Consider the following 9,713-nt stretch of genomic DNA (forward strand, 5'->3'; position numbering starts at 1 on the left):
TTATAATGCGATATAATAATAAACACGATATCACAACATTACTATTTTTCATCTCAGTAATGATATCTAAAGTACTTTAATGCCGAGTATTGTGGTCATCGTATAACATATTTTGAAGTAGTAGGAAGAAAATTACAAGGAATTCAAAATTTGACATTTTTTCAAAGAACTTTATTTCGAAAAAATATTCAGATAAGTATCACATTCAATTCCGTAGATGGTTTTCAATAGAAATGAAAATCATAATGCCGTTTACAGCAATTTGAGATCTGAAACCATTTCAGGAATATGAAAAAATGTTAAATTTGATATATTGCTTAAAATGGCGTATTAACGGAAATTTTTAAAAATAGTTTTTAATTTACTTAGACTTTATAACTACTACAATTCTTTTTGGTAGATGAAATTACAAAAAAGTTCCCGGAATTATAATTTTAAACCATGTTGCAAACTTTATCATTATTTACCATATTTCAAGAATAGTTTGAGGTATCGAATGGCTGTAAACAGCATTATGACCTTCATATCTATTCAAAACCATTTATGGGCCGCGGTGGCTCAGTGGTAGAGCGTTCACCTCTGGTGCTTGGGGTCCCGGGTTCGATCCCAGCCCCCGCCAAGTTAACTTTGTGGTGGACAAACACCGTGTGCGTGGGTTTTCTCGGGGTTCTCCCGTTTCCTCCCACTTTCTTCATTCCACCATTTCATTCATTACTCATCATCACCGTCTCCTTTAGCCTAACCGGCATAACCGTGGGACGTAAAACTTAAAGATTTCATTTCATTTCATTTTCAAAACCATTTATGGGGCCGCGGTGGTTCAGTGCTAGAGCGTTCACCTCTGGTGCTTGGGGTCCTGGGTTCGATCCCAGCCCCCGCCAAGTGAACTTTGTGGTGGACAAACACCGTGTGTGGGGGTTTTCTCGGGGTTTTCCCGTTTCCTTCCACTTTCTTCATTCCACCATTTCATTCATTACTCATCATCACCGTCTCCTTTAGCCTAACCGGCATAACCGTGGGACGTAAAACTCAAAGATTTCATTTTTCAAAACCATTTATTCAATAGAGCAGTGATCGCCAAACCGTCGATCGCGACTGAACTAGTAGCTCGCGGGGACATTTTCTATGGATCTCGTTGACGCTTCAGTTGGCTAACCTTGATTCTTCCACTGAGTTGACGCTGACAACAACTGCTTGTTCCTGCTTAAGCTTAACTACCATTGTCATCCTCATCTCACAGTTGAGTGAATACGCGTGGGGTTGTGCACTATGTATTTCGTGTTTTTATTAGACATTTGCTAATTTGGATAGTTTGATTTCATATTTACTAGATTTTTTTTATTTCTTTTTATTTGGTAGTTCTTTTGGTTGATATCTCACAGTGGGATTTAAAAACGACACGGTAGCTCAGAAGCTTCATAAGTTTGTCGACCACTGCAATAGAGTGAAGTACTTATCTAAGTAGTTTCTCCAGAGAAAGACTTTTAAAAGTTAGATTTTCAATACGTCGTATATTTGTTTCTATTCATTCGGAATCTGTGATATCACGACCATAATATTAAATACTAAAGTACTTTGTCTCGTCCGTCTCACTTATGTTGTTACTGCTATAGAAGAGACCAAAATTTGGATGTGTGTCATATTATAGTTTCCTTAGTTTGCAACACTGAATAACAAAATATTGGTTTTCGCTTGACTTGTAGATTTGAAATATGTAATAATAACGTAATATAGTGCCATTTGAAATAAAATATAACTCCATGCTAGGATGGCAAAACTGTTAGCTTGGTGATGTCATAGAGTATGCCAATGTCCTTCTCCCGATGGTTGCACGGTACAAAATTTCAGCGTTGTTTGTGTTAATAGTTTTCAAGTTGAAGAGCGTTTAAAAGTAAATGATTTACTATCTATGTACAGTATATGTATAATATAGTCACTGTCGAAAGTCTGAACGCACTACGAATTTTTCAGAATTTCCGGGGGGGGGAGGGGAAGTTTGTAAAATAAACATCATTGTTCATATGAAGAAATTAAAAAATGACCGTTTCCACTATTAGACAAATTTATTCAGTGTGTTTGCGTTCAATGAAACGCCGAACCTTAGTCTTAGTAGCGTTACAAACTCCAAGTATTTGTGTGATTATTTTATCCAACTTCTGCGAAGCTTTGTGAAGCGACCTCTGAAGAGCCGTCCAAAGACCTTTAGTATTCGTTGGCATCTATTTACAGATGTTTTGTGAAGTTTACAGGATGTCCACCCGTCTGAAAAACCGGGAAATATCAGGGAATCCGGTCAAAAATGTGCAGTGGCAGGGAATTTTCCATTGCTTGCCGCTTCAGAAGTCAATTAAAGTTAAATAATTTGAGCGAATATGTTGCGTTAAGTTGCGAGTTGGCTCTGTCGAGAAAAATTTGTGTCGAAATTACGGCGCAAGCGAGATTGACTGATGCAGCAGGTGCCTAGGAGTTTGCATGCCTTCCCTCACCCCTTTGTGGAAGATTGTGATTGGTTTTTAGCTTCAGCATTTCGTCTGACCTTTCGGATAATAGTTTGTTTCTGAGAACGGAAACGAGAACGGGTGAGATTTCTTCTTCCTTGCTAGCGAGACACTTGAGCGTCGATTAGTTCACTCAAGGTCACTCCAACCCACGTATTACGTGTACAGGTGCTGACGGCCTCTTCCTTCGCTTATGTATTACAGTGCATTATTGTATATTGGAGTGGATCGTTAAGAATTTTCTAGAGGTAAGATCCTATATATATTTTAGTTACATTTTCCTTTCTTTTGTTAATGAACGTCGCAGTTTAGGCGATAATGCAAGTGTCTACAAAATGAAAAGTTCTGGAGGACTCTGCAAATCTAAAGTAAACTAAATTAAAAGCTCAGTGTTGGTGTTAATACACAACAGAGTTGAAAAAGTTTATTTTTTAAAATTTTGTTAAAACAAACAATTGGAAGTCAAGACACATATGCTTTTCTTTCCGTTGCAGATGTCAATTCTTTCATCCAAGCATTAAAAACTGCACCTGGTACTTAGGAAGATGGACCATTAAAAATTACTGTGCGGACATTATTCGAGCATTTGTGATTATCAACAGCATAAAACGAACAACTCGAAAAAGAAAACTTGTGAATTGTGGAATATTGTAACTTCAATGAAAAATCTAAACCCTCTAAATTCTAAATTAAATGTTTCTGCGCCCCAACATAACTTGTACTAGCCTTCGCCAAAGACCCTCTATGAAATAAACGTGCTATACCTTTCGAATAGCTTTCATTCTTGACCTGTTCCTATTACAACGGGTGCTACGAAAGTTTTGCAATACAGTCTTATTTATTTATCAAAATTTCCACCACATTCAATACACCTCGATCCTACGAAACAATCGTTAAATCAGATCTGCCAAGTTTCACTAGAAAGTAAGGCATGCTCGTTCCAAGCCCTCAGAAGATCCTTATCACTGGAAAACTGCATCCCTTCCAGCTTCATTTTCATATATGGAAACAGTACAAGGTTGGATTAAGGAGGGTGCTCAAGAAGTTTGAGTCCTGTAGTGGTCAAATATTCGGTGCAGGCTTTCGCGCGATGAGCTAGAGCATTGTTATGATGGAAGAAACAGGTGTCCATTCTTGAATTTGGTCGTAGGTTCTTCATAGACCAGACGACTTTAGGCAGGCACTGTTCAGTGTACCACTTAGCTGTAACTGTCTTTTGTGTGTCTAAAACGACACACTCCACAATTCCACTCGATTTGAAAAAATACAGCTATCATTTTCTTTACTGATCAGATTTTTCTGACAGCTACATTTATATCCTCATCATCAAGGACCCAAACTTTGTTCTGAGTATTGGTCGTCATGTCATAGTAGTACCGTAATTGCGGGCTACTTGGACCCATAACAAAAACTCGTTTATAGTTCCATATGAAATGCAATAATGAGTGAGTTCAGAGTTAGATCCGTCAGATGGGATCATAATGCAGGCGTACACGTATTGAAACTAGTTCTGTGGTAGGCTACGATTGAGCAGCATTGGTGAGAAACGTCGTTGACGAAAAAAGTGTATTTATTGACCGCCAAACTTTTATGTGTGGACACTATTTGCAAGGAAGTGGAACCAATGCTAAGTAAGCATATAAGTAGTTACATATAGGTTAATGAAACTGACATGGTAAACATTCTCATATACAATAAGATGTGTGCGTAGTTGCATTATTTATGAAGTGTGTACATATGACCTGGAAAACGGATATTTTGTCCCACCACATCTTTTGTTAACTTTATCCCACCCCATCCTTTGTTATCGTTATCAATGAAAAATAAAAGTCTGTTGTCACGTGTCACACAAGTAAGGACTTTTCATTATTTCCTTAAGGATACCGGTACAAAATGGCACATCAATATAAAAGATTGCCTGCAGGTCGAAAATATGCTGATTTTTCATAACAGCTTGAAGAATGTTTACCAGCAATTTAGTCGGGGAAAATGTCGCAAAAAGAAACAGAAGCTCACTTCAAGATAAGTCGTTCCACCATAGAAAGAAGATTAAAAAACAGGCCAAGGCAGAATCCGGGCCATCTGAAAGTGTTCACTGAAGAAAAAGAATTAGCCTTGAATAGGCCTCTTGATAAAGTTTGTGATTTCGGATTCCTCGTTAATTAACTTGATTTCAGATTTATTGTGAAGTCCTATTTAGCCATGCATGGAAGAACTGTCATTGCTTTCTAAGACAATCTTCCCAGTCGAGATTGGGTGAAGTTATTTTAGAAACTGCACCTCCAGTCAACGACTAGATTCGCTGCTAATATAGATAGGGCTCGTGCAACTGTAGAAGAAAACGTAATCAGCTATTACAGTCATTATATTTGATAGTACCTCTTAACATGTTCCCTTTGTGGTTTGCAGTAAATAAAAAGTGTTGTTTTTGGAACACCTACGTCCTACTTAGTCTCAGAGCAGATTTCAATGGTTTTCTGTAGGAAAATATGGCGGTGGGTTCAAGTAACCCGAACGCGAGTCTTACTTGGACCCATTTTTTACAATAATCGCCTGTGATTTGTTTTCAATATATGTAACTAAAACTGTCCTCGATATGTACAATAAAGCCTTTAGTTCCACTTAATATGGGTTATGACAATAACTTTCAAGTTTTCGTGGATGAAAACAGGCCGAAAGAACGAATTTATTGCAAAATTGGGTCCAAGTAGCCCGCATCTACGGTACAACAAAGTCTCGTCACCTGTCACCATGTTCACATATCGAGATTGTCCCTTATCAAACATTTGCGTCATCTCCCGGCACCATGTCACACGTTGTGTCATCTACTCTTCAGTAACACTACGCGGCCTCCAGAGACAACATAGTTTCCTCAAATGCAACTGATAATGCAGAATCGAACGAATTGCTGGTACACTTTTAGGCCTAAGGTATCCTCAATCTGTTGGTAGGTCACTTGACTGTCTCGTCAAGTATTTTTCCTAACAACAGAAATGTTTTTCTCCGTAACTGACGTTGGTGGCCTTCCCACCCTCTCAGAGTGAAAGTTTCCCTTCGGAATTTCCTGTACTACCTGAATATAGTCGTACGATGTGGGCAGACATCACCCAGTGTACGAGTCATTTCTTCTAAGTACTGATCTACTTTTAAACCATGCGTGTAGTTATACCGCAAAACTGTTCATGTCTCATTTCGTGACCAAGATGTCATAGCAAGCACCTTAAGCTATCATTGCTAATGAATAACTCATCCCATCGACTTGACGCACCAGTTACTGTGGCTGTGTGAACATATCAGCATGCACCAAAAAGCAGACTCCTGCAATACATGGTTGCGTCGTATTGCAAAACTTTCTTTATACCCTTTGTAATATGCATAAAAATAGAATCTATCTTCTTTTAATATACTACAGTAACATAGAGTTTCTTTGCAGATAAAATGTCTGCTTCAAAAGCAAGGAAGGCATCGTTCAATGAGCGATAGCCACTCGATGACTCTTTTCCAGTTGGTTAAAACCACAACCCCAGGACAATTTCTCGGCATATTGTATGGTATGCAGAACCTCTTTTTATCTGAGCAATATGGCAAAAAGAGCTATAACCAGCCACATGAATGGGAAATAGCATCAGAGCCAAATACAGCGTCGATAGTCATCGTTAAAACTCATCAATTTCCTGCAAGGCGGGACTGGCTGTACAGATGTCATATCACATAGAACTGCTTGCACGTCCAATAGTGCTATTTCTTCAAATACTGCAACAAGTTCATCGACTGAAATACCTATGACAAAAACTCCAAATATTAAAAAATATTTACTTCGAAAGCAAGTCACAAAGGCTGAAATCATTTGGTGTTTGCACACTGTGATGCAGCACCATTCATTACGTGCAAGTGCCTCAAATGTTGATTTGTTCCCGTTAATTTTTCTGGGAATACTCAATTGTACATTGTTTAGGTCCATATATTTCATGGAGAATTTCTTGATTTATGTAGGAAGTGCTCTCCCTCTCACTGAGTTTCAAAAGTAATTAAGAAGTGTGTACGTAATAGAATGGTAACATCTGGATTTTATATGTTTTTTTCTGAAGAATTCAAGTACCTTGAATGCTGTAACTGATATAATAGTAGAAATTCAAGAATGTCTGGATAACAAATTTGCAGCAGGATTATTTATTGATTTGAAGAAAGCATTTGATACAGTCAAACATAACATATTACTACAAAAGCTAGAGAATATAGGATTCAAAGGCATATCTCTTGATTCAAAAGCTATTTATCTAATAGTTCATAATATGTCTTAGCAAATGGGAAAGAAACAATAATGTAAAAATGGAATATGATGTTCCACAAGGGCCTATATTGGGACCGTTAGGTTTTAAATCTATAGGAATGATATATAATTACTTAAACTATAAGGTACAATAGCTTTATTTGCTGATGATAGTACTACATTTTATAAAGCAGACACTATAGAAGAATTGATATATATTAAGGAAGACATGTCTATACTACATCAGTAGTTAGCACAAACACTTTGTCTTTAATTTTAGAAAACTCAAATTACATAATTTTTCACAAACCGTTGTCAAAGATAGCTTTCTGAATAAAATTTATATTAAGAACTTAGAAATGAAAAGAGACGAATGTGCAACACACTTAGAAATAGTAATAGATCAACATCCGACTTGGAAACTGCATATTAAAAGTTTAGAAAAGGAGATAGCTCCTATTGGTATTATGCATCGCTTTAGAACAGTTCTAACAACCAATTTACAAAGAATGGTGTACAATGTACGTACAAAGTCATCTGATATATTTGTGCATTATTTGAGGACACATTAATAAATCAAAAATAGAATCACTCTTAATATTATAAAAGAAAGTCATAAGAGCTATGTATGATTGTCCTATGTATTATCCAGGTAAGAGTTTATGTAATCAGATATGTTCCGTCTTATGCAGAGTCGTTTAGACGTATGATTATCATCATACTAAAGGCATGACTGCTACAGGAAACTTATGTTAGTCGAACTCTTTAGTATGGCACTACTCACGCGTCAAAAAGACTCTGCATAAGGCCCATTGACATTTGATTTCCTAATAAAAATTCATCTTGTATGTACGTGCATAATGCACGTAATATGCGTAGTAACTTATTTCTAATAAAGAGGAAAGATGTCCATCAGGGCCGGATTAAGGAAGGGGCTTAGGTGGGCTGTAGCCCCGGGCCTCCACTCTGATCAAAATCTCAACTGGCTATCTAAAAAGAATCATGAAGATACAATCATCATCATAAAATAAAATATGACCAAAAATATAAAACATATTTCCTTAACTTTCCTACTGTACTTTCACAGAAATGTATTAGGTTAAGTCAGCAGGGGCCACATATTTTTCTAGCCCCGGGCCTCCAGGTGGGTTAATCCAGCCCTGATGTCCATAATTATAATACGAGAAAGAATGAAATTGAAATAGATAATGTTAATTTAACAACCAATGGTATAAATAGTGTTAAATATAATATCATTCAAACTTACAATAGACTGCCCTAAAATATAAAGAATACAAAATCAATCCTATAATTTGAAAAAGAAATTAAAAAATACTTTTGGAATAAATATCTTGAATAACTTAAGTCAGTGGCGGCTAATGTAAGTGTTGCAGCGTTGCGCAACGACCAAAGTATTTCAAGAAAAAAATATTATCATCAATAGTAGTAAAGAACAGAAAAAAATACTTTTTAATACTTGCATATATACACTTTAAATAACATATTTTTTACTTCTGTAACTCTCCGTTCCGTTAATCCATTTTAGAAAGCGAAAAATAATCCGTCACAGAGTCTCTAATTTACATTGTGTTGCAGCGAGCATGCAACGACCAGATTCCTTCAGCGCGGGGATTGGAGCAAATGTTAAGTCTCTTTTCCCCTATCTCAGAAGTTAAAGGGACTGGTCGTTGCAGTGCTTCTGCAACACAGCACGATTTCCAGTGAACGAGAAGGTTTTTCACGCTAAATAAGATTTCTGAATTTTCTTTCACTAGCAATTAACAAATGGAATTTGTTTTTATGAATTCATATTTTAAAATTACGGGACCATACTGAAGTAAATCAATATAATGGCAATTAAAAAAAAGTGATTGCAAAATTACAAAATAAGAAAGAAAATATCAAGTAGAGGAGAAAACAAATGAAAGCAGACCCACATTTACAAGTTAATTCTTAGCTTATATTGATAATGAAGGCTTCTTCTACAGTAATTTGTGAATCAAATATTAATAAGTCAGTATGTAGAATCGCCCCCCCCCCCTCTGTGGATAGTATTTTAGTATAAACATATTTCTTTTATAAAATAAGTATATTTTATACTCTTTTTAATTTCCACATAAAACTGTATGATGGGGAATGCCACATTGAATTTAGGACTAATTAGCAATGCTCAGGGGCGTAGCCACCAGGAGGTTCACCGGGTCCGGACCTCCCAAAAATTTCGATACTTGACTAACATTTGTAGACTTTCTTAATAAACTATACTTTCCTAACACAGAAACGATTGATGTAGGCTAAATATTTTATTTTACGCCTCATCATGTACTCTTCTATTCTTATAAAAATAATCGTTCTATCATTTTTTTCTAAAAATATAGGTGACAGTAAGTAAGAATTACTTATCGTCTTTTCGGGTGCAGTATAATTCAGGTTCCATATTATGTAGACGTATTGGACCTCCCTCAAATACTTTGGACCCCTTCCAGTTAAAATTTCTGGGTGTGGAACTGGCAGTGCTGTTTGTTTTGATGTTCTTTGATTTTTTTGGCTTCTGTTACATGCTGATTCTTCATCTGGCGGGTTTCGAGGTTTCCTTTCCAGAACATATCACATTGGTAGGCATTGTTTCGACTCATGTGGAAGTATATTGTGTTCATCGTGCATTGCGTAACAAGCAAGACGGATGATTTGGAATGTAGTTTTTTTTCTTTTACGCGCATGTGTGTGTGTGTGTGTGTGTGTTGGTGTATGAATATGTGACATTCGGAATTCATATACCAGTACCTATTTTGTATCAGCTGTTTTGGTTTTTAATTATTAGGTTTAATTTTATTGTGTGTGCTTTAATTCTGTAAATGACCTACAAATTCTGAATGAATTGTATACCATGACTTCTGTAAATAACTTACAAAAAACATTGACCAGCTTTCAACTGAGGAAAAATT

This window comes from Thermobia domestica, chromosome 9, assembly GCF_964235325.1.
Source record: "Thermobia domestica chromosome 9, izTheDome1.hap1.1, whole genome shotgun sequence".
NCBI lineage: Eukaryota > Metazoa > Arthropoda > Insecta > Zygentoma > Lepismatidae > Thermobia > Thermobia domestica.